Source organism: Saimiri boliviensis, chromosome 10, assembly GCF_048565385.1.
Source record: "Saimiri boliviensis isolate mSaiBol1 chromosome 10, mSaiBol1.pri, whole genome shotgun sequence".
Classification (NCBI taxonomy): domain Eukaryota; kingdom Metazoa; phylum Chordata; class Mammalia; order Primates; family Cebidae; genus Saimiri; species Saimiri boliviensis.
In genome coordinates, this window is record NC_133458.1 from 50,774,831 (window position 1) to 50,800,065 (window position 25,235).

At 45.9% G+C, this 25,235-nt stretch overlaps 1 protein-coding gene and 1 pseudogene across 12 annotated transcripts in view; one reads left to right on the forward strand and one right to left on the reverse strand.

Moving 5' to 3' along the window:
- Positions 1–25,235, forward strand: part of ATXN7L1 (ataxin 7 like 1) — a 274,608-nt gene that overhangs the window by 33,064 nt on the left and 216,309 nt on the right. The gene's annotated exons all lie outside the window — the stretch shown is intronic.
- Positions 22,761–23,367, reverse strand: LOC101030780 (large ribosomal subunit protein uL13-like; annotated as a pseudogene).

Sequence of the window (25,235 nt, forward strand, 5' to 3'; positions counted from 1 at the left end):
AACCCTTACACATTGGTATTGGGAATGTAAAATGGCACAGCCACTGTGGAAAGGAGTTCAGCAGTTCCTCAAAAGATTAGGCATACAGTCCTGGTATGATCCAGCGATTCCACTCCTAGATATATACCTAAGGTCACACAGAAACTTGTACACCAGTGTTCAGAGCAGCACTATTCACCACAGCCAAAAGGTAGAGCTAACCAAATGTGCATCAGATGGTAAATGGATAAATAGAATGTAGTATATCCTACAATGAAAACTGTTCAGCCAGAAAAAAGGCATGAAATACCGATACCTGCTATAATATGGGTGAACCCTGAAATCATTATGTTAAGTGAAAGAAAGAAGCAAAGGACCATATGTTGGATGATTCCATGCCTATGAAATGTTCAGAATAGGGCAATCCGTAGAGAGGAAATAGATTGCTGGTTGCCAGAGGCTGGGCAGAAAGGGGCATTGAGAAGTATGGGGTTTCTCTTTGGGGTAGGAAAAATAATCCCAAATTAGATAGTGGTAGTAGCTGTGCAATATTGTGGATTGCACATTGAAGTGTACACTTTGGAATGTTTAAAATAATGAATTTTGTGTTATATGAATTTTACCTCAGTAAAAAAATTTCCAAAAAAAAAAAACAAACCCTTCTACTTTAATGGTTATTGCTGTAAGGTGACAATATATGTTGTTTGCCATGTAAAGGGCCTTTCCCAGTCAAGAAGCAGGACTAGCCAGAGAATAAGTGATTCCCAGAGTGGCTTGACGTGGCATGAAGAGTATGGTCTGGGAGCCAAAGAATTCTAGTTCTCCATCTCACATTCCAGCCGGGCAACTTTGGGCAAGTTCCTCAGCCTGGAGCACTCTTTTTAAGTCATTCTAAATTGCAGATCTTTCTCTAAAAATGCCTATAAAATGCCCACTATGCGCTAGGCGTTAGTCCGCTAGTCCCTGCTTATCCACAAGGGATACAGTTCCAAGACCCTCAGTGGATGTCTGAATCCACAGATAGTACTAAACCTGGTGTCTACTGTTTTTGCCTATGCATAGATACTTACCTGTGATAGTTTAATTTTTAAATGAGGCACAGTAAGAGATTAACAATAATAACTAGTAACTAAATGGAGCAATTATAACAATATGCCGGCATCGCTATTCTTGGCTTTGGAGCCATTGTTCAGGAAAGTAAGGATTACTTGAATGCAAGCACCGAGATGCCACAGCCTTCCATCAGGTGACTGAGACGGCTACTGAGTGACTGATAGGCAGGTGGCATAGACAATGTGGGCACGCTGGGCGAAGGGATGATTCCTATCTCAGGTGGGATGGAGCGGACCGCATGAGATTTCATCAGGCTGCTCTTAACAGTGCGCAATTTAAAACCTATGAAGTGTTTGCTTCTGGGATTTTCCACTTAATATTTTTGGACCATGATTGGCTGCGTGTAACTAAAACTGTGGAGAGTGAAACCATGGATAAGTGAGGACTTGTATATTAGTTCTGTTTTTCATCTGGAGAAAATGAGGCACAAGGAAATAGAGTACTTGTCCAAAAGGAGACCACCAGCGAGAGGCTGAGCAGCGTTTCACACCAGGCTTTTCTGCTGCAGAAGCTGTGGTCTCACGCTCTGCTCCACGTGGCCTTCTAGGAGTGCCTGACCTCCCCACCTCCCATGGCGCTGTGGGATCCAATGCCGTTAGACACCAGGAAACTCTCTTATAAACATAAACACTGTGCAGCACACACAAGGCTCAGTGTTGCTCCTGTCTCAGATATTAGCAATGAGAGTTATAGAAAAAACACCTGGAGCTCGTCTGCCCAAGTGGTCGGTCCTGGCCTTACCCAAAATGCATTCCTTCTGGAGTTCACCAAGGACGTTAGGATTGCCTTATGTCCAGATTTCTCTGGACACAGGAACGTGTCCCTCTAAGGTTTCTGAGAGGACCCTGAGATTGCCATCACTCCGTGCGGCCCGAACTTGGGAGCAAAGGAAAACCAGATGGATCCTGGAATTCCTGGCACCAGCTGGGGCAGGTGAACATGGAAGGGGGCGCTAACCTCTGGTAAGTTACATTTTTTGTATTTAGAAGGGGGTCTGTAGACAGAATCAAGTGGGAAGTATATCCTATTTCCTTTTTGAGGCTTCTGGTCCTGGAGCCGGTAGAGATGCAAGGGTTGGATAGGAAGACTCCCTGGCCCAGCATTTGACAGCTGGGTTGGAAACTCTCAGGGGCAGTATGTATGATCTGGAGAGAATATAACAGAGCTAGGAGCCAGGGTGTTGCTCCGCTTCTGGCACTGGTGAATCTGAGAATCAGGAAGATTCAGAAAATGTGGCAGAAGAGCTGGTGTGTTGGCAGCCTGGACTCTGACACACTGAAGGCCCTGGGCTTTTGGCCCCAGGCAGGCATGACTCCCTGCTACTGCAGCCCTGTGTCTCCACCCTGAAGCACTTCTTCTCTGGCTCCTTCTCTTCCCCACGGTGGCAGGCTGTCCACACCCGCATTCTCAGCAGCCTCTTGACTGGGCTTTTTCCTGGTTTCTGCCTCTCCAATCCAGCTTTACCGTCTCCAGTGTGACTCTTCCGAAACTCAGATCAGATTGTCACTCTGTTCCTCGACTCATGTCAGTGGGTCCCTGGGGTCTGCTGAGTGAAGTTGGCATATAGCCCCTCACCGTGGCCCTTGTGGGTCCTCCCAGCCCCAGCCACGGCCCCCCAGCAGAGTCCCTGTGTTCTCCACAGACCACTCACTCTCTTCAGTCACTCCTCTGTTCCTGACTGCTGCCTGGGTCCACCTGGCAACCTCCTACTCATCCATTAGGGCCCAATTCAAATGAGGTTTCCCTGACATCACCCAACCCTCAGACCCTTGCAGAATTAGCCAAGTCTTCATCTGTTTACATAGCACATTTCAGGTGTTTCTGTTACAGCATATAATAATATCGTATTATATCTTATTTCACCTGTCCTCCTTTCTGGTGGGCTCTGGGTTCCTTTAGCACAGATCCTATGCCTCATTTATATTCCACTTTTCCTTGCCTGGCACATAGTAGGTGCTCAGTACGTGTATTTTCCCATGAGTGTTCATGGGCTCTCTGAGTGCAACAAAGTATAAACTGCTTAGTCCTTTCTGCCCTGCATATGAGGCTGGACCTAAGGCTGTCGTCCCTGTGGGGTGTTTAAAGTTCTTCCCTCTCCTCTGGGTATGCTGAGCAGAGATGCAGGGAGAAAGGGGAGAAGACTCATCTCATCTCACCTTGAGCTCTAACTGCCATTCAGACACCCCAGATGGACCATTCAGTGTAGGCTGAATGGCCAAACAGGCTCCTACGTGCTAATCAGGTACCATCTTGAACCCAGTCCAAACGGGGAAGCTGCCAGCATTTACACGCCTGTGCCCAGCAAACTGGGAGTGAGGGCAGTAAAGACTGCCTGGGGCTGAGGCATGGAAAGCCTGGGGTTGGATCTGGAGTGGTTAGGCCAGGGAGAAATGCCAAACCATCAGGCAATCATCTTCCGCATTCAAGTTTTGATTTTCATTTTAAGTGCACAAAATCCACAATCTTTTTTTTTTTTTTTTTTTTTTTTTTTAATGCAGCAGCAACAGCTTCCTAAAAATGTCTCTCAGCTGAGCCGTTGCCCATAACAGCATGCCATTTGGCCTTTGTAAACGGAAAAACCTCTGTATTTGTATCTAGAACACCCACAGCTTAGTGTGTCAGATGCTGCTGGCTAGTTTGATTGGTTGCCTTGCGTGGGTGGCTTCCCGCGGGGGCTGGCTTCCCTAAAGTTGAGTGGGCAGTCCCGAGAGTTCTTCAGTCATTTCTGCCTAACCCGAGGAATGCCAGGTTTAAGCAGAGATGAGGCTTCGTGAAGGAATGGATTCCTTTGCTCTTCTGTGGGGAGTGACTGAGGTTCCTGGAGTCTTCCTCGTGAGTGAAAAGGAAGTAGAGGTGTGCCCCAGCCAACTCTTCAGATGAGGCAAGTGGATTGATAATGGCGCATTCCTAGATTCCCAGAGACCTGGCTGGCGGGCTGCCCAGTGATCCGGGAGTTCGGGTCAATCCCACGTTGCTCTGGGCCCTGGCTCGGGTGCCAGACGCGGAGAGTAATTAGAAGGGAGTGGAACAATCGGGGAAGATGATGTTTGCCAGCCACAGGCCGTTTTTATTGTCCCCGCGGGTTGGACACCGGGCTGAACCAGGTAGGACGGAGATCAGTTTTATTATCGTCTTTCGGCCCCTGCTCCTCCTGGCTGGAATTTCACAGAAGCTAACCAATCTCTGCACAGGCGACTCGTCTTGTATCAAAAGGCTGAAATCCCTGGGGGTGTGGCCTACGCGGCAGCTGTTTCTCTCCTGATTTCCAAGGATAATGTCAAGTGCCTCCGAGTGTGTGAAATTCTGGCTGAAAGTGAATGATTGAAATGCTTTTTCCACGAAACCGTCTCCCTTTTGGTATAGGTGTTTTCCTAACAACCCTTATGCAAATAGCTGTGAAAAGTAGGAAATGGTAAGATGTCGAGTGTCTTCAGCTCCTGGCAGCCTGCTCTGCTGAAGCCTTCTGATTTTCCACCAAAAAAAGAAAGAACGACAGGCAGACCACCAGCCCTCTGTGTGGCACTGGGCAGACACAGCTGGGAGGCCTGTGTCGTTTTCTTGTCTGCTTCTTGGAGGGCAGGATTATGTTAGAACACTGAGCCATTATGGGTCTCTAGGATCACATATTGCGCTTTATTGTCTACACAGCCAATGTAAGTTATTGATTTGCAAATGGAAAGCATTCCTTTCCAACTCTCTTGAAGGAGGCTGGAGGGAAGCTATTTTCTGAGGGAGAAGACTTGGTTCATTCTTTGCAAAACATTTCCTGTGCAGCCCGATTCCTGCTTTTAGGACCTGCGCCATCGTCAGCGAGCGCACATGTGTGGTGTTCATTCACGAGGGAGGCAGGCATTTGGCAATCGTCCCCAGGGGTCCAGAGTGCCACTTGTTGCACGGAGGCCTCCGCTGTTGGCATCAGGCTCGCCATGTGAGTGCAGAAAGGTGGCCGGGGACGTGCTCCATGGCTGAGTCCGCCCTCCACGGAGACAGTAAAGCCGGGCCCAGGGAGCCCTCCCGTCCCTGCTGGCTTTTGCTGCTCCTTATTCTTGCATCCGCCTCCTCCTCAGCTCTTCCTTCACTGATCATATGTGGATTCTGGCAATGATGCAGCTTTGCCAAGTGACTCTTTTCACCGGCGCCCTCTCATTGGTGCGGTGGACGGGAGGTAGTGGTAGTGTCATGGCGCCGTGCACCCCTTCTGAAAACAGCCAGGTAGCGTATCCCTCCAGTCCTTCATTTTTCACTGATTCTAAGATGCCTATTTTACTCATATTTCAACATGTCCAAAGTGGGGATGCATCTGAAATTCCGAGTTGTGTCATTGTTTGGTAGTTCGGTTTCTTGTTTCTCACTAAAGGTAAAATAATGGAGCATCTTATGGCATTGTAGATTCAAAGAAGTAGGAAGGAATCAGAAGGCCAGTGGTCTGATGACTGTGATATAGTTGGGATATTTGTCCCCACTCAGATCTCGTGTTAAAATGTAATCCTCAGTGTTGGAGGTGGGGCCTGGTGGGAGGTATCTGGGTCATGGGGGTGGATCCCTCATGAATGGCTTGAGCCATCCCCTCGGTGATAAGTGAGCTCTCACTCTGAGTTCACAAGAGATCTGATCTTTTAAAAGTGTGTGGCACCTCCCCCGACACTCTCACTTTGGCTCCGGCTTCGCCTTCTGCCATGAGCAAAAGCTCCCTGAGGCCTCCCCAGAAGCCCATGCTTCTACCTCCTGGGTTCAAGCGATTCTCCTGCCTCAGCCTCCCGAGTAAGTGGGATTACAGGCACATGCCACCACACCCAGCCAATTTTTGTATTTTCAGGAGAGTTGGGGTTTCACCATTTTGGCCAGGCTGGTCTCGAACTCTTGACCTCAGGTGTTCTGTCTTGGCCTCCCAAAAGTGCTGGGATTACAGGCGTGAACCACCACACTCGGCCTAAACCTATTTTCTTATAAGTTACCCAGCCTTGGGTAGGTATTTATAGCAGTGCAAGAACAGCCTAACACAGACTGCTTTCAAAATGATTTCAAATCCTGAGATGTCCTTTGAGACTCTGTTCAGGGCCAGGTGCTATGGAGTAGGCAGATGTGTGGAGGGCACCACCTGCCCTAATGTCTCCCAGTTCCAACGCTTTCTTCTGGGGACCCTTATGCCACCTGATAGTGTTTGCCATCTGTCCCTGGCAATTTACTTCTCTTTCCCCACTTCTCTGGAAACATCACCCCCAGCTGGGAGCTTGTTGCCCTATCATTTTAAATGTTGGCATCCTATTTTCTCCCTAATCACTCTTTCCTGGGCTTTTAACACATTCTTCTCATTTCTTAGGTGGTTTTCTGATCTTTGGGTCATTTTGGTTGGTTGGGTGACCCTGAAGCTCTTGTGTGGTTCAGAGACTTATATTCTTAAGTGTCCAGGTATAAGAGGACTTTCGGCTAAATAGACATTTTCTCTTCAACATGATAGAAACTTCCATGTTCTGTGGAGTAGGCATACTCCCTTCACTGCGATTGTTTGTGGTTCCCGTGGGTTTCGTCTCTGGTCCCCCATAACCTAGCGCCATCCCATGCTCCTTCTCCCCCAGCCTTCCAGGTTTGGGGCACTGCCTCTCTTGGCTGTCAGTGTTCTTTTAATTTTGTCTGGGGTTGCAGCACATGCCAGCTGCTTCTTCCCTGGGTAAATTGGATCATTTCACCTCGGAGCAAGCTTACTCTTACATTTTCTGAAGACCTCTTTCCCCTCAGAAAGACTTTTTATCCCTTAGCTGATTTCCTCAGAAAGTTCTGAGGGTTTTTTTTTTTCCCCTTGGTATTCTTCCTCTAAAAAAAAAAAAAAAAGAAAGAAAGAAAGAAAAAGAAAGGTGCCACTAGTCAAACTTCCTAAGAAAGTTTCTTTTTTAGAAAAATTTCTGCCTCTGTCACCAGTCTTGTGAAAGTCCCTTCAGTATTTCAGTTATTAATAGGGTTTCTCTATCCTTTAAGAAGATGGGATTTATTCTGGTTTTTTTTGTTTGTTTGTTTTTTGTTTTTTTGAGACGGAGTTTCGCTCTTGTTACCCAGGCTGGAGTGCAATGGCGCGATCTCGGCTCACCGCAACCTCCGCCTCCTGGGTTCAGGCAATTCTCCTGCCTCAGCCTCCTGAGTAGCTGGGATTACAGGCACGCGCCGCCATGCCCAGCTAATTTTTTTGTATTTTTAGTAGAGACGGGGTTTCACCATGTTGACCGGGATGGTCTCGATCTCTTGACCTCGTGATCCACCCACCTCGGCCTCCCAAAGTGCTGGGATTACAGGCTTGTGCCACCGCGCCCGGCTATTTTGGTTTTATGAAGGGTCAGACAAGCTCTTGTTGGCCAGAAGAGAAACTGTCTTCATTGTATAGGGAAATATGTTCCAAGCTCCAAACCACAACTTACAAATGAACTTTTGGAGTAAGACCCGTGTGTGAAGTGAGGAGTCCATCTCTGCTGAGCTCTGAAATGGAAATGCTGGCGTGCTGGAGTTCAGGCTAAGACTCACACGCCAACTTCAAGTGAGTGGTCTGCAAGAGCCCACCAACTTGGGACCCTTGACCTCTGGAAAACTTTTTAAAATTAATTATACAATTAAGGCTGGGCCCTGTGGCTCATACCTATAATCCCAACACTTGGGGTGGCTGAGTCGGTCAGGTCCCTTGAGTCCAGGAGTTCAAGACCAGCCTGGGCAACATGGCAAAAACCCGTCTCTACAAAAAGTACAAAAATTAGCCCAGCATGGTGGCATGTGCCTGTAGTCCCAGCTACTCAGGAGGTTGAGGTGGGAGGATCACCTGAACCCAGGAAGCGGAGGTTACACTGAGTTATGCTTACACCACTGCGCTCCAGCCAGGGTGAAAGAGTGAGACCCTGTCTCAAAAAAAAAATTACACAATTATAAATTATTGTTAAAAAAATAACAGCATCCAGACGGGCCTGCAGTAAAGAAAGTGAAGTCCCCCTCTGCTCCCTGTGCAGGCCTCGGATACCATGCTTCCCTTCCTATCCATCCCAAGCACCTCTCCCCCAGCATTCATGCAGCTTGACCTCATTTTGTTTAGGGGTCACAAGAGTGGTCCCTTGTTTTGGTTCAACGAAAATCCATTCATTGAGGCCCAGAGACCACCTTTAGCCCTGGGAACAACTGGCCCTGGGTTCCCAGTGGGCATCTGAAAGACCCCGAGTTTTGGCTGCCAGATTGCCTGCCGTCTGCAGCCCTCCCATCTCCTCTCCTCTCCATCACACAAAGGCAGCCTCAGATTTCTTGTGAAGTCGAGTACCTCTCCCCATTCTCAGCAGTGCGGCAGGGCTCGTTCTGGTCATGTGTTCTCTGGACCTTACTGAAGTGGTTTTTCTGTGAGCCTGCAGTGTACATGGCAGTACGCTCAGCCCAGAGAGGGAGGCAGAGCAAAGCAGTTGACCTCTCTCAAGAAGCTTACAGACTCATCAGAAAATAAGAATACGCCCATTCAATAGCCACCCTTTATGAAGCAAGGCAGGTGTGCGTATCAGGATTCTAAAATGTTATGACGTTTGACCTTTGCATTTCTGGGCATATAAACTGAGTAAATAAACATACTTGTGCACGCAGATTTATATACAAGGATTTTCATTACTTTGTTGTTGATAAAAAATGAAAAATTGAAGGTGGCCTCTAGGTCGAAAGATAGGAGACTGGTTAAGTAAGTTGTGATATATCCATTCAGTGGCTTACTAGACAGCTGTATGAAACTAAGCTTTCAAAGTCAATCATGAGGCCGGGCACAGTGGCTCACGCCTGTAATCCCAGCATTTAGGGAAGCTGAGGCAGGTGGATCATCTGAGGTCAGGAGTTCGAGATCAGCCTGGGCAACGTGGTGAAACCCTGTCTCTACTAAAAATACAAAATTAGCCGGGCATGGTGACACATGCTTGTGATCCCAGCTACTTGGGAGGCTGAGGCAGGAGAATTGCTTGAACCCAGGAGGGAGAGGTTGCAGTGAGCTGAGACCATACCACTGCACTCCAGCCTGAGCAATAGAGTGAGACTTGGTCTCAAAAATAAATACATAAAGACATTATGACATGGGAAAATACCATAAAATATTCAGCAAACCATGTTGGATATACTGATTATAATCAATATGATCTGAATTAATTTTATAAAAATGTTCAACATATAGTTGAAAGAATTTTGCAGTGAAATCTTCCTTGTGACTACCACTGGCTGTACCATTACCATTTTATTATATTTGCTTTATCATCTGTCTCCCCCCCCCCCGCTTCATCCACTAATGCATGTGATTTTTTTTAATGCATTTTAAAGTAAATTTCAGGCATCAGCACACTTTCCCCTTGACATTCCAGCATGCATATCATTAACTAGTGTTCACTATTTCATTGGTTTTTTTCTTTTGAGGAAAAAATTACACACGGTGAAATGTACATTCGTTAAATGTACCTTCTCTGAGTTTTGACAAATGCATACTCTCATGAAACCAGAATCCCTCTTAAGATACAGGACATTACCAATTATTTTTACTACTAAGCACACATACTTATTTGTATATGTCTATACCTGTGCAGTGGGATTCCAAGGCTGATTTTATTTTCTTCGCCGTATTATTCTCTACTTTCTAAATGGTGTGAGTACATCTATTTGTTCTTTTATTTAACGGGTATTCATTTATCATGGAGTGTGTGTGCCAGGCTCTGCCCTAAATACAGGGGCTCCAGGGGTTGACAGGGCTGCAGAATTCCCTGCCTTTATGGCACCTACAATCTAGTAGTGAGTGGCAAGGTGAGTCAACAAAAGATAATGCCGCAGTGAGATAGTGAGTGAGGGGCTGCGTGTAGTCAACGGAGGCTGAATGATTTGAGGAAAGAGCCATTGAGCGTCAGGAGAGTCTCGGGGGCCTGGGGACCGGCAGGAACAAGGACCCTGACGCAGGAGGGGGAACGTGACAGGATGGGAGGTCAGAGGGGGAGGAACAGGCCAAGCCATACAGCGCCTTGTAGCTGATGTGAGGCGTAAGGACTTTATCCTGGTGTGGAGAGAAGCCGTTAGAGGGTTTTAATCAGGGGAGTGACTCGATCCGATTTCTGTTTTGAAAAGCTCTGCTCTGTGGAGAATCTGCTCTTCTGGGTAAAGGTAGACGTGGGGAAGTCAGAAAGGGAGGCTTGTGCTGGGGTGGCAATGTGGTTGGCAGCCGTGCGGGTAGAGCTGGCACTGCTTCCTGAGGATTAAATGTGGATGTGGGCGAGAGAGGGGTCTAGGAAGAGTCTCCGTTTCTTTGTCTAAGCAGCTGGGTGAATGATGGTGGTCCTACTGCGATGGGCAGACGTGTGTAAGAAGGCGGTTCTGGGGAGGAGAGAAGTCGGGAGTTCCGTTTTAGACATGTTGGGTGCAAAGTGGAAACTTCACCTTTCAAACCTTTCCGTGGCGAAGTCAGGCAGGCAGCGGCTGGGTGAGCACTGGAGGAAGGCGAGGGCCCGGACTGCTCTGCCTTCTTGGCGCACAGAAGGTGCAGGGCCGTCTGCAGCCACCTTGGGGGCAGATGTGGTTTGGAATTCAGAATTATTCAAACTTTAGAAAGGTAATTGATTAACCCTCACCGAGGTCTGGGGCGTCACCTGTCATCAAACACAGAAGGTATTTCTGTCGCAAATTATAGTCTTCACACTTAAACAGGTTAATGAAGACTAGAAATAGCCTCACGTCGGTTCAGGTCAGGTGTTGTTACGAAGGCCATTTTGTCACCAAATTAGGTGAAACTTGGTTTCAGAGCTTTTGAGTGTCTGAATTTCAGAAAATTAGCAATCCCCTCTCTAGTCTCAATTTCTACTCCCCAAATGCAAATACTTTGAAACAGTTTTTCACTGCTCTTTTCTATTTACTTCTGTAACATAAAGTAACTGGGCTTTCGTGCCATCTCTAGATTCTTAAAAGCTTTATGTTATCTACTAACTTGCTACCATGAAAAGTGAGGGCTCATTTCTCTGATAGGCCCTCTGCACAGCGCACCCCTCCTCCATCCAGCCTTCCAGTATAGTCACATGGCCATTTTTCACTAAATCGGCATCGAAGGCGTATATTATTACGACCGTGTGAGTATTATTCACAGCTGAACCACCTGCCCTACTGTTATTACATGTCCTTCCTTAAAGCACTCTGATTTCTTCAGTCTTTTGCAGTGGAGAAGCAAAAGATATCAGGGTATAAGGTAATACAGAGTTCCCACCAAGCTGCCCATGCGTACCCAGCCCTTCCCCATCCCTGTTCTTGAGGGCAGCCTTTCTGGACTTTGGGAACTAAAATCAGCCTGCGTCTCTGCCCCCCACTCCACCCCACGCACTAGCTGTGTTCAACTAAGCCATTTGCCATTTGTCCAGCTGCTCCGCAGCGGCCTCCAGAACGTTACGGGCATCTTGGGTCTACTCTCATCTCCTATATTGTAGGGCGATCACGTTGTTCTGGTAGTTTATGCCTTTTTAAAATTAAATTTACTGTCATTCTTTGTGGGGCTTCAGGAGAGAGTAGAGATAGACATAGTTTATCAACCTGCCACGTTTAACGAAAAGCATCCCAGACCACTGTTCGCACTTCCTGGGCCACGACCTTTTCATAGCGGGTGTCAGCAGATGTTCCTTATGTAATGATTTTGTCCACCTGTTGCCCAGCTCGGCCCACAGAGTTGGAAATTGGAAATTCGGAAGTGCCGTTACAACAAATTGCTTTCTAGGCATTTGAAATCTCCCAGGGTTTTCCCAGAGCAATTTAGGAGACCTCCTGAATGAGCCTAATGTGCTTTCAGCCTTTCTCACTACAGTGAAGAGACTACATGGCATTTGTATTTATTCAGCTCTTTTGAAGTAGAATTCTTCATGCCACCGGGGTAGCATAAAGGGCAAGCATTGGTCAGGCAGGCTGGAACTTGGTCACCAACGAGTGTGTGTACCGCACAGCTTACGTTTGCTCTCTGGGCCTCCGTCACCCCATCTATGGTATAGGTAGACTGGGGCACCTCATTCCATATCCATACTTGACACAGAGCCCTCTGTATAAAACACAAAAAGAGGAGCTGTTCTGGTTGAAGAAGAGGCAGATGCCCCCAGAGTGAACCGAGACACTTCCGAGCCGTCCCAGGGCTCCAGGGAATATACATTGAGAAGCACTGGACTTGAAGATGTCTCTAAAGTCTCAATCGGACAGCTCTGGAAACCTTGCCTTTTAAAAGGTTTACTGCTCTGCAGAAATAAAACACTCTTCGCAGCTGGGGTCCCAGGACGTGCAGCCCCTGCCTGGCTCTGGTGCCACTGGACCTGACGCGGCGTGGCAGGCACTGTCCTCATCTCCCTCTCCCGGTGCAGAAGCGGAAGCGGGAATGTTGGTTCTAGCTGCCTCTTAGCAAAGACAAGGATTCGTTGATTTATGGGTTAAGAGCCCTGGGATTGGAATCCTCCCAACACAGGCTCTGTAAGAATACAGGAATTTGTTTTCCCACATCATTTGCTTTTGATTTAGTGTTTTGATGTGGGGCGGCCTTATGACTCAGATGTTATCTTCCACTGCCAAATCACACGTTAGGTATGTATAACATTTCCTGCACAGTGACATCTTCTCCTCTTCCAGGCATCAGTGGCCATACCCACACCCGCCGTGGGGCAGGGCGGGGAGGGAGGGGGAATTCAACAACTTTTCTATTCCCAGATCAAGGCACGTCACAGGGATGGGGCAGGGGTTTTCAAAATCGTTGTCTTTGTTGTTGACCTTGTTGTTTGAAGGAGAGAATCATTTTCCAAAGAAAATCTTAAACCGCCGGGCGCGGTGGCTCAAGCCTGTAATCCCAGCACTTTGGGAGGCCGAGGCGGGTGGATCACGAGGTCGAGAGATCGAGACCATCCTGGTCAACATGGTGAAACCCCGTCTCTACTAAAGGTGCAAAAAATTAGCTGGGCCTGGTGGCGCGTGCCTGTAATCCCAGCTACTCCGGAGGCTGAGGCAGGAGAATTGCCTGAACCCAGGAGGCGGAGGTTGCGGTGAGCCGAGATCGCGCCATTGCACTCCAGCCTGGGTAACAAGAGCGAAACTCCGTCTCAAAAAAAAAAAAAAAAAAAAAGAAAATCTTAAACCAAAGCCCAATCGGTAAAACAGGTCAATATGGAACCCCCGCTCAAGTTGAAGAGTGGGAGGAAGTGGAGTAGAGACTCCAGCCGCTCTTCCAGCTCGCCATAGGGGCTTCAGTTATAGGGACAGACTCCCACGTCATTTCTAGATCTACCCCTTATACTTGACGTGACCTAGTAGGATAAGTGACTGAACCTCCCAGGGCCTCCTTGTCCTCATCTTTAACATGGGGCTGTTGGGGGAGGGGATAACATCTACCCCCACTAGCTTTGAGTGAGGCACTTGGTGTGTCCCCAGTGACAACTAGTCTTCTTGTTACTGCCTTACTTAGAAGCCTTGCTTCAAAAGGAAGCCTTCAGCCTCACAACAGCTTTCCTGCAGGGAATGTTTTAGAAAACCCTGATTTGCACAGTTTGCAACAACTACTGTTTTCTTTTCAACCTCTTCTTTCCAGAGGAGGTCCTTGTAAGGTCACTGCCACATCCAGTTGTTAAGAGCTTGTGATTTTGCTTGGAATGCAAACAGTACTCTGTCTTTGGCCAGTTGGGAAAGGAAGTTTTCTGTTTTCTTCTCTGTCTTTGGAAGTAGCCTGACTTTTGTGAATGCATTTTGATAAGATATACTGAAATCTGCGATTTCGGTTAAGCTGAAGATGGGGTCACTGGTAGTAGTGTGTATCTTCTCAATGAGTGTATATTTGCGGGTGTTTTGTAGCTGTTAATGACATGAAAGAAATTACCGTAAAATTGCACCAATATTGCCCCTCCTTCCCCCATGCTGGCCCATAGGAGCTTTCTCTCTGTGTGGGAAATGGCTGTTTTTTCACTTCACTATTTGAGGACTGAGCAGCCTGTCAAATGTATTGATTGCCTTCTCCAAGTTGGAGATTGGGAGCTACATATTTGCTTATCTTCCCTGGCGAAAAAGCAAATAAGACTGCTTATCTAGTATTTAAACTTGCTTTTCATTTACTCTGTCAAAGGCATTATCCCACGAAGACATAATTTGAGAAGTATCTTCATAGAAAATAGCTCTCATTGCATAAGCCATGAATACCCTTGCTGGTGGAATCCGTGTATTGCTTCTTTAGAAACTGTCAGTGCTCACAGCTCTCATCTCCCTCAGTGAATTATCTAGCTTCCAAACCTGTACTTTTTCTCCCACCAGCTCTTTCTTCCCCTTAAGCTCTGCCTGCAATAAACTGTGGACTGTGTGCATTTAGCTTCAGCCTCTTCTTCTATGAAATGAGAAGAATAATGGTTCCTCCCTGAAAAGCTTTTTGCATGGAAAAAAAACATGATATTGCTTACAAAGTGCTTAGTACGGTATTTGGCGTAGAGTACGTGTTTGATAAACAGTAGTCATTGTTTCTCTTTGTTGCCTTTTCAGTTCTCACATTCATAGTTACCCATCTCTCGGGCCATATTTACCTGGTTTATCTGGGACTTTGTTGTGTTTTCCTCATCCCATGGGATTAAAAGCAAGCCCAGCCCCTTTCCAGGGTACTCCTTGTGCCTAGTGCCTCCCTGGTTCAAGATCTGCTATGAACAGCTCCAAGCCTGGTGCCTCCTCCAGGTCGTTCTTCCTGTTCTTCAGGAATAGGAAGCATTGATGCCACCTGGCTTTCTTCCATATCAACAGGACTTTGCCATGGAATACCATGTTCCTCGACGACTTGTATGGTAAAAATGTAATTTATGCCCTCTGATCCTCAGTCCGAAACTGTGAGCCACATGCAAGGAGCCAACATGGCAAGGGCAGTTAGAACCTGGGTTTGGGGTCACACTGCCTGAGGGGTCAGCTCCTGACCCTACCGCTTACTACCTGTTTGATTTGGAGCAAGTTGTATGACTTTTTTTGTGTCTTGGTTTTTCTCATCTATCAAATAGGTATAAAAATTTGGATCTGTATTTCTGAAATCCAAGCCACTCTGAAAACAAAATTGTTGGTTGTTTTTTTTTTTCCCCCTCCTAAGTTTGAGGCACTCATTTGGCATCAAAGTCTGCCCTGACCTGACATCTAGCTACTTAGTATGTACTTTATCCAAATTAGTATGATTATTCCTATGCTTCAGTGGAAAAATACTAATGTTTTTGATTATAGGATGCAACCCCTGACTGCTGGGGTGTTATATAATGCGTACCGTATGACCTTACTAAAATATATTATATACAATTTGGGAAACCCACCTAGCCCAAGAGCTTTGGATAAGGGATTGTGGATCTGTAATAGCCACTTTCCAGTGCTGTTGAAAAGATCAAACAAGATACAGCCATCCTTAGTATACGTGGGGAATTGGTTCCAGGACACCCGTGTGTACCAGAACCCATGCCTAGTCACATCTCTCAGTCAGTCTTGCGGAACCCAAATATATGAAAAGTCAGCCTTCTGTGCAGGCGAGCTTCATGTCTCACAAATACTGTATTTTCAACCTCATTTGGTTGAAAACCTTTGGCACATAAGTGAACCCATGCAGTTCAAACCCATGATGTTCAAGGGTTAACTGTATTTTGCACAACGCTCTTAGAATGGTCTCTGGACTGTAAGTACTCAATACACACTTGCTGTGATCCTCCTGAAGACATGAAACAGTACTGTGTCCGTAAGAGTGAGTGGTTTATTTTACCACAATAAAAATGTCTGTTCTGTTTCTAAGTGAATGGTTTAAATGTTTAACGAATGATACAAAAATGAATTTTACTGCCTGGATCTAAAGGAAGTGTGCTGTTTCTTTTGGAAAGACTTTCCAAATCCAACAAGAGAAGTCAGTTTCAGCAACGATGAGTGCCACTCCGTCAGATTTTTTTTCGATGCTCTTGACCTAGGGCTTGCTTACGCTAGCAAAGACCGAGTCCCCGTCCTTTCCTTTTCAGCCTCACCTTCCGTTCTGCATACATCAAACCTGGGTTGGAGTAGACTCCAAGGTTGACTCTCTCTGAGATGTTGTGCTTCCTGAAAACCTGTAGGTCTGGTGTCCCTGCCGTCTTGCGTCTTTGCTGTACCTTTGTCCTCGATGACAAACCCTGTGAGCTCTTCCTTCTATATCCCCCAAAGGTAAAATATTTGTAAGTCTCTTGTAAAATATTACAGCTTCGATCTTTCTCATTGTTTTTCATCCCCAGTCTGAAGCTTTTGCTAAAATCATCTACCATTCCGACTTCTCCACACACCTGTATGAATACCAAGGCCCTATTTCTCCACTCCCCAGCCCCTGTCTCATTTAGACCTGGTCAGGGTCTAACCCTCCTTCTCTGTTTGATGATTATTGCTTAGTTGTTTTTTCTAGGTGGCCATGCTGCGTTATCTTCTTTGACCGTCCTGTGTTTTCTTCCGTATTGCACTTCTGCAAAATAGTCACAATTTACATTCCTTCATTTCTCTGGCAAATCACAAGATTCCCGTATTGCACGTTTGTTCCAAATGCCTCTCTTTTTGAGATACACGTCTGTGTAATAAAATGCTGTTTTCTTAGCACAGTGCTAAATGATCTTAACAGTCCAGGAAGTCAAGTTTGGATGACACCACCAACATTGGCACAGAACCCAAATTAGCACATTAGAACCATGCGGTCATAGAACTGGACAGTTGGGAAGGGCTCCAACTCCTCCTTTTATAGATGAAGCAACTGAGACCCGGAGATCAAAGTGTCTTGCTCAACCGGACACAGTTGGCTAGTGACAGACATTGAGCCAGAGCCTATATCTCTAGGCTACTGTTCTTACTATGTTTTTATTAAACTGTCGATGTGCTGTATTTTCCCCAGAATAATACATGTATAGTTTAAAAACCAAGTTGTACTAAAAATGTAATCCAATGGCAGCTCCTTGCCTTGTCTCTGCCCACTGCTAGTCTTATCTCCCTAGAGGCAACCACTTTTCACTCTTTCAGCTGTTTCTTCTAGCATTTACTCCGTATCTCCATGAAATGTGTGTATAGGAGTACTTCTTCATATATCAGTTTTTGGTATTTCGGTGATGTGTGAACCTTCCATCACTGTAGAGGAGGGTTTGACTGTCACACATCTCTACCCCTTCTCCTTCTTCCATCCCTTCCCTATGGCGTTTCAATTCTCAGTGAAGGTATATGGTTATATCAAGCTTGTAAATATCAAGTGTCTGAATCTGTCCAGTTTCTAAGTCAAATAGCAAGCTCAGAAAATGAGAGACGCTGTACATCCAAGTTTATTTGGTTTCTGGGTTTCAGATGTGAGTAGTGGAATTTCAAATGATGAGGAACAGATTTCAGAAAAGTATCCAAATCTGTTCCCTTCTAAAGGATGAAGGCTAAGTGTTTGGGTAGTGAGAAGCATCCATACTGTTCACTTACAGAGCCAAGGAATATTTATTTCCTCGTGTCTTAAAAACACGCTTATTGATTCTGTCTTTATCTACCAATATTAGGCAATATTGGCAATTACACTTTACCTTGTATGTAGGTTTTTGCTTGTTGTAAAATTATTGCCTCATGGGTTTTACTTGTATTCTTATCTATATGTTCGTCCTTAATTTTGCCCACTAGACTGGGCATATCCTGTCTCTGTTTTTTGCCCAGCTGGTCAGACATACTGAGTAAACCCATCAATTCCCCTGTATTTTCTGGAGCCCAATAGCCCCTTGGTCTGCTATGCTGTGCTGCTACGCTGTGACAATGGCCTCCCTCCCTATTGTCCTGGGAAGTCCACTGACCGGCAGCTTGTCTTCTTCTGCTTGATTTCCTCCCTCTTTTGCTGGGACTAATCTTCCAGGGGCATCCTACATAAAAGGTAACTTTTTGGGATCTTCCAAATATGGAAATGTCTTGGATCTGTCCTCAGACTTGATTAGGAATTTGGTGGCTACAGAACATTCAAAGTTGGAAATAATTTTCACTTGGGATTTTAAAGCCATTTTTGTATTGTCATCTAGCTCTAGAGTCACTCTTAATAGGAGATGCCAGTCCTATGTGAGACCTCTTTTGCTCTCTGAAAGCTTTTAGGATCTTCTCTGTGTCACTGTTGATCTGAAATTACTTGATAATGCGCCATGGAGGTCTTTTTTCTTTCTTTGGGTTGGGCACTCCACTGGTGGGCCCTTTTAATTTGGAAATGCATCTTCTTCAATTCTGTAAAATGTTCTTACCCTGGTGATGTTTTGTTTTGTTTTGTTTTGAATTTCTTCCTTTCCATTTACTTGGTTTTCTTCTTCTAGAATTCCTTTTGTCAGATATCGGACCTTAAGAAGTCTAAAACTCTTATCAGTTTCCTCTGTGTTTGCTTTTGTTTTCTTTTTTGAAGACTCTTACATGCCTTCTAATAAAATTTTTATGTCACCTTTCATATTTTTAATTTCTAAAAGTTTTTCATTGTTTTCTTCTACTCATCGTAGAGCTTCCATATTCCTGCCATTGTGTCTCTGTCACTGTGTCCTCCACTCTACTCAGTCAGCAATCACTCCTCACCTGTCTTCCAAAAACATGCCCTTGTTTGCTGATATCTCCCATGTCTATTGTCTTTGAACTCTTTTTCACTCCTTTACTGTCATTTTAGGAGTGTCTTGGTCAAGAGAAAAGATAAAATTGAGGAGTAACCATTAATCTACCGTTCATTCAGCCAGTCAACAGCTAGTGGAACCAAGTGGGTTCCAGGCACTGCTGGGGATGGAGCAGTGAACAAATCAAACAACAATTCCTTCCTTCTTAAAACTTCCAATATAGTGTTTATTGGAAGCGCCATGCTCTTAAATGCCACAGAGTGTCAAGTCTAGTAACATAAACCGATAAAACGAAGCTTGGGCTTGTTAAGATTCAAGAACCAATGTGCAAACGCCTGGGAACCCATATGCTTACTTGAACCTCTGCTGTTTGTAAGTGATCACAAATGATACTGGAAATGCGGGTGTCTCTGCTTATGAGCTGGGAGCCATCATGTTTGCATAGCACTGGATAGCTTTTGACAACAAAAGATGATTCACGTCAGCCTTAGACTTCGTAGGAGATAGAAGACACCTTCTGCTACTCTAGAAAATGAGGATTGTGACTTCATAAGGTTGTGGTGTAGTCTGAAGAATGCAGACCAATAAAAGTTCCTGACCAAAAGTAACCAATAATAGCAAAAAAGCAGAAGGATCTATTAATCTCCAGTATTAGTAAGACTCCTCTTTCAAGCTGTGGCTTCCAAGCTATTTTGATCATGCACCCTTATCAGTAAAAAATTTTTGGAGCTGGAACCCAAGAGGACGAGTATTTAATTATAAATTACATGCACATATAAGGCTAACACATTAGTGATACTATAAAACAAAAGTTAAAACTTAAAAGGGCAAGCTAGGCCGGGCGCGGTGGCTCAAGCCTGTAATCCCAGCACTTTGGGAGGCCGAGGCAGGTGGATCACAAGGTCAACAGATCGAGACCATCCTGGTCAACATGGTGAAACCCTGTCTCTACTAAAAATACAAAAATTAGCTGGGCATGGTGGTGCGTGCCTGTAATCCCAGCTACTCAGGAGGCTGAGGCAGGAGAATTGCCTGAACCCAGGAGGCGGAGGTTGCGGTGAGCCGAGATCGCGCCATTGCACTCCAGCCTGGGTAACAAGAGCGAAACTCCACCTAAAAAAAAAAAAAAAAAGGGCAAGCTAAAAATAACAAGAAGTAGAAGTCGCAATATGTTTCCCCATCCTAATAGATCATCTTGGGCATGTAAAACTCACTCGCAAACAACTCACCGGGGGAGGGGATATGAGGATTTGGTCATACCGTACATCCACCATTGCTTAGCTATGGGATATTGGGCAAGCTACTTAATTCTAAGCCTCAGTTTCGTCATTTGTAAAGTTGTAATAAAAACACTGCAGTTTCCCTGGCTTCCTCATAGGGTGACTGCGAGGATGAAATGGGCTCTGAAGGTGTTTTATAAGCTGCAAGGCACTCAGCACTCAACATGCAAACCCACACATGGACACAGGGAGGGGAGCGTCACACACTGAGGTCTGTGGGGGGGGGGGACTAGGGGAGAGGAATTGAGGGGTAGGGAGTTGGGGAGGAGTAACATGGGGAGAAATGACAGAGGTGATGGAGATGGAGGCAGCAAAACACATTGCCATGTATGTACCTATGCAACAATCCTGCATGTTCTTTGCAGGTACACCAGAACTTAAAAATAGAATTTTATATATATATAAAAGAAAATAACTTTCCTACCAAATATTCCTTCAATAACACAGAAAAAAAAATATGCAAACCCAATTGTGTGACCAGTTAGCCAGCTCCATGCCCCCCACCAGTAACTTCTCCCTGAGTTTATTCCATCACCCCAGATGTCCTGATCTAAGAAGTAATGATGTGAAGGTGGACAAGAGAAACAGTGAAAGTCTCTCATCCTTGCTTAAAAAGAGAGACAAAACCAAAAAGCAACCCAAGCCCAAATTCTGCAGCTAGTCAGTACCATCCACTCCATTCACAGAAGAACAGCTTTCTCCCCACAGCTCCAAGGGTGTTATGTTCTCCACACTGTAGATCAGGCATCCCCAGACTTTTTACACAGGGGGCCAGTTCACTGTCCCACAGACCGTTGGAGGGCCGCCACATACTGTGCTCCTCTAACTGACCACCAATGAAAGAGGTGCCCCTTCCTGAAGTGCGGCGGGGGGGCTGGATAAATGGCCTCAGGGGGCCGCATGCGGCCCGTGGGCCGTGGTTTGGGGACGCCTGCTATAGATGTTATGGATTTATTTTCAGATACAGGGTCTTGCTGTGTTGCCTAGGCTGCCTTAAACTCCTGAGCTCAAGCAGTCCTTCCATGTCAGCCTCCCAAGTAGCTGGAACTATATCTGCGTGCCACTGCACCCAGCTGACGTTACCGATCTTGAGAAAGTAAATCTATTGTTAAGAAGCAGCAGTGTTGTTCCTGAGACTCAAAGAATTTCAGTGTGTCCAGCTGAAGTATAGGGAAGGGCTCTATGGTCTCAGCAAGACAATTATATGGGCTGCCTGGTGGCAAGTCGCTAAGCCCTATAGCAGTGTCACTGAAAGGTGTCTGGGCCTTACACACTTGGAATATGTGCAATGTCACCATATAGCAAAACTGCATTTCTGCCATCAACCAAAGTTGAAATTAATTATGCAAGGGGAAAATAGATGTTCCAAGCACCAGTTAATGGAAGTGTTATGAGAACAGAAGTAATCATCACAGTTAAGCGTACTGAGCGCTTGCTTTATGCCAGCCTGTACAAGGTGTGCCACGTGTGATCCCATTCAATCCTCACTGTTTTCATTTCCATTTTGCGGTTAAAGAAACTGAAGGTGAGAGAGGTTAAATAACTTGCTCACAATCATGCTGGAGCCGCAATTCAAATTGAGCTTGATCTGTCTCCAAAACCTGTACCTGAAACCACCCTACTCGTCCACCTATCAAAAGAGTTCTATATTTTCATCTTTGTCAGTGACTCCTCTCTCTGATTTCCATATAACCAATCTTCTGTGCCACTCAACAGGACAAAACTGGAAGGAGACTAGTGATCTCCTGTGTTAGCCACTCTTCTGAGGTTAGAAACCCAGACTCCCTGCACAGGATCTTAAACAGTAACAGCATCTGTGTTAGTCAGTTTTTTTTTGTTTGTTTTTTTTGTTTTTTGTTTTTTGTTTTGCATGACTCTAAAGGAATAACTGAGACTTCGCAGTTTATAAAAACAGGTTTCATTGGCTCATGGTTCTGCAGGCTGTACAGGAAGCATGGCACCAACACCTGCTCAGTGTCTGGTGAGAGCCTCAGGAAGCTTACTGTCATGGCAGAAGGCAACGCAGGAACAGGCATGTCACATGGCGAGAGTGGGGGCAAGGGGTGGAGGGAAGGTCCTAGACTTTTAAACAACCAGATCTCACATGAACTGAGCGATAATTCACTTATCACCAAGGAGATGGTGCTAAGCCACTCATGAGGGATCCACCCCCGTGATCTGATCACCTCTTACCCGGACTCGCCTTCAACATGAGGAATCATGTTTCAACATGAGATTTGGAGGAGGTGCACATCCAAACCACGTCAAGGTGACATACTGGTTTATTATAATTGACTCTTCCAAGGATGTGGAGGGAAATTTGCAATTAAAAAAACCAAACCCTCTCCTTTTACCGCAAACTGGAGTGCAAGTAAGAAGACATTAGTCGGCCCCACAGAAGGCAGCTCCATGGCCAAGCCTTGTTGTGCTGAGAACCACAGCTCTCTGTCCAGCCACGCTGCAGCCTCGCCAAGGGGCCAGGTGAGCTTTAACACCTTCCCTCAATGGCTCAGCACGTTCCTCACCTCACGCCCATCCCTCAGCACTCACCTTTCACTCCTTCCAAAAAGCCTTGCACTCTGGAAGGACACTAAGCTATCAGTCATCCATACCCCAATATGAATATTAAGCCAACGTATAGCTAGTATATGTACACTTTGATGATTGTCTTGAAGATTATTTCGAAGGGCTTTGCTTCTATTGCTTTGAACTACAGGCATTAGGACCAGATGGGGTGGAGGAGGACATCTGAACGAGGCACACACTTTTTTTTTTTTTTTTTTTGAGGAATGAACAGTCTTTACTGGGCTCAGACCAGGAGGCCATGCGTCTGGAGGACCTCGTGTTTGTGAGTTTTCTTCTCCACGTTCTTTTCAGCGCATTTCCATAGCCTCACGAACTGTTTTCTTCTTCTGGTAGTGGCTCTTGGCCTTCTCCTTCCTCTTCTCCTTCAGGGTGGTGCCACTGCCTGCTACTTCCAGCCAACCTCATGAGCCGGGCGCCCCAGGTAGACATACTTTCTTGTAGACTTCACATGCACAACCTCGAGGGCAGCAGGAACCATCATCTGCTTTTTCTTGTCCTAGGGTGGAGGGATGCCATCGGACACCTTGAGGCGGTCCAGGGCGGCCTGGCCTCACTTGGCCTGGTGGGGCAGCATGCCTTGAGGTCCGCCGGAAGATGCGGCGGGAGGCCGGGAAGTGGTAGGGGCCTCGGGAAGGATTGGTGTTCATCTGCTTGTGGAGGAAGGCCAGGTACTTCAACTTGTTTCTGTAGAAACTGCCAGAAATGTTGATGCCCTCGTAGCATATGACAGCCACCTTCTGGCCCAGCAGTACCTATTTAGCCACGATGGCTGCCAAGCAGCACAGGAAATGGCTTCCACCATGGAGCACCAGGGCCTGCTCCTCCGCCATCCTTTGGAGCCGCCTGGGAAAGTGCGCTTTTGTTTTCATTTTGCTCTGCTCTAATTGTAAACTTTTTTTATTGTTAATTATCTAACATATGGCCGGGCATGGTGGCTCACTCCTATAATCCCAGCACTTTGGGAGGCTGAGGCGGGCGGATCACGAGATCGGGAGTTTGAGACCAGCCTGGCCAATGTGATGAAACTCCACCTCTACTAAAAATACAAAAATTAGCTGGGCATGGTGGTGCCTGCCTGTAGTCCCAGCTACTCGGGAGGCTGAGGCAGGAGAATTGCACCTGTGAGGTGCAATTGAACCTGTGAGGTGGAGGTTGTAGTGAACCGAGATCACGCCACTGCACCCCAGCCTGTGCGACAGAGCAAGTCTCTCTCTCTCTCTTTCTCTCTCTCTCTCTCTCTCTCAATCTCTCTACATATATATATATATATCTATCTATCTATATATATAAATATATATATATATATATATATATGTATCTCCAACATATACAGGTTATTAAAAATAGCCAACCGAAATACAGAAAGCTTCATAAAACAAATGTACAAACTCATATGAGGCTATCACCCTTTGCAGGGTCACCAAGATGCCATTTGTGATCCCCTCCCAGTATCTGATCCTGAAATTTAAAAACCAAAATAAATCCACTGGGTAGATTGGCTGTCCCCATGTGTTTAACAGCAAGGGATAGAGTCATAGTCTTTTATAGCTGCAGTGTTTGGAGGTCTTGCATGGCTCTGGTACCCCAGTTTTTAGGTAAAGCATTTCCCCTGGGTACTTTATGCATTTTTTTAATGCAGCTTTATCCTAATACATGCCAGCCTCAATGCGTGCTGCATCTTTGAAGGGTACAGACTTAGCAGTAGGGCCCAAACTTTTGGAGACCTCCTTTTCTGAATTATCTTAAGTTGGTAAGACAGCTAGATGGGTCCTTTCTTTTAAACCAAAGCTGTGTTAGAGCAGCTGATCATTCAGCCTTGAATTTGGGCCATTACAGAGTTAAACCCTGAAAGAGTCATTTTCTTTCACCTTGAACATTCTGATACTGTTTTACTGGTTCTAAATCTATTTCAGAAGACAAGGTGCTAGGCATGGGGGCTCACATGCTGTAATCCCAGCACTTTGGGAGGCCAGGGCGGCAGGATCCCATGAGGATTGCTGACCGACATGACAAAACCCCATCCCTACAAAAAATACAAAAATTAGCTGGGTGTGGTGGCAAGTGCTTGTAGCCCCAGCCACTCAGAAGGCTGAGGCAGGAGGATTGCTCAAGCCTGGGAGGCAGAAGTTGCAGTGAGCTGAGGTCTCTCCATTACACTCTAGCCTGGGCAACAGAGTGAGACCCCCCTCATCTGAAAAAAAAAATTTCTAATTAAAAAAGACAAGGATGTTAGCCTAGGAAACTTGTTAGATTGAGAGTCTGGTATGCAGCACTCACCAGGATGCTTTTGGAATGCTTGTGAAACCTCAGTGATTTTCTTACAGCTCCATTTGATTTTATATTATTTTTAACTTCTTATTTGGAAATAATCTCGAATTTCCAAAAGCATATCAAAAATAAAAATAGTACAAAGAACATCCTATAGCCTTTACCCAAATTCAACATTTATTTATTTATTGAAACAGGATCTTGCTCTGTTGCCCAGGCTAGAGTGCAGGGGTGCAATCATCACTGTAACCTGGAACTCCTGGCTCAAACAATTCTCCCACCTCAACCTCCAGAGCAGCTAAGACTGCAGGTGTGTACCACTGCATCAGTTAATTTTTTAATTTTCTTTTTTCTTAGACATAGAGGTCTCGCTGTGTTGCCCAGGCTGATCTCCAATTCCTGGCCTCGAGCGATGCTCCAGCCTTGGCCT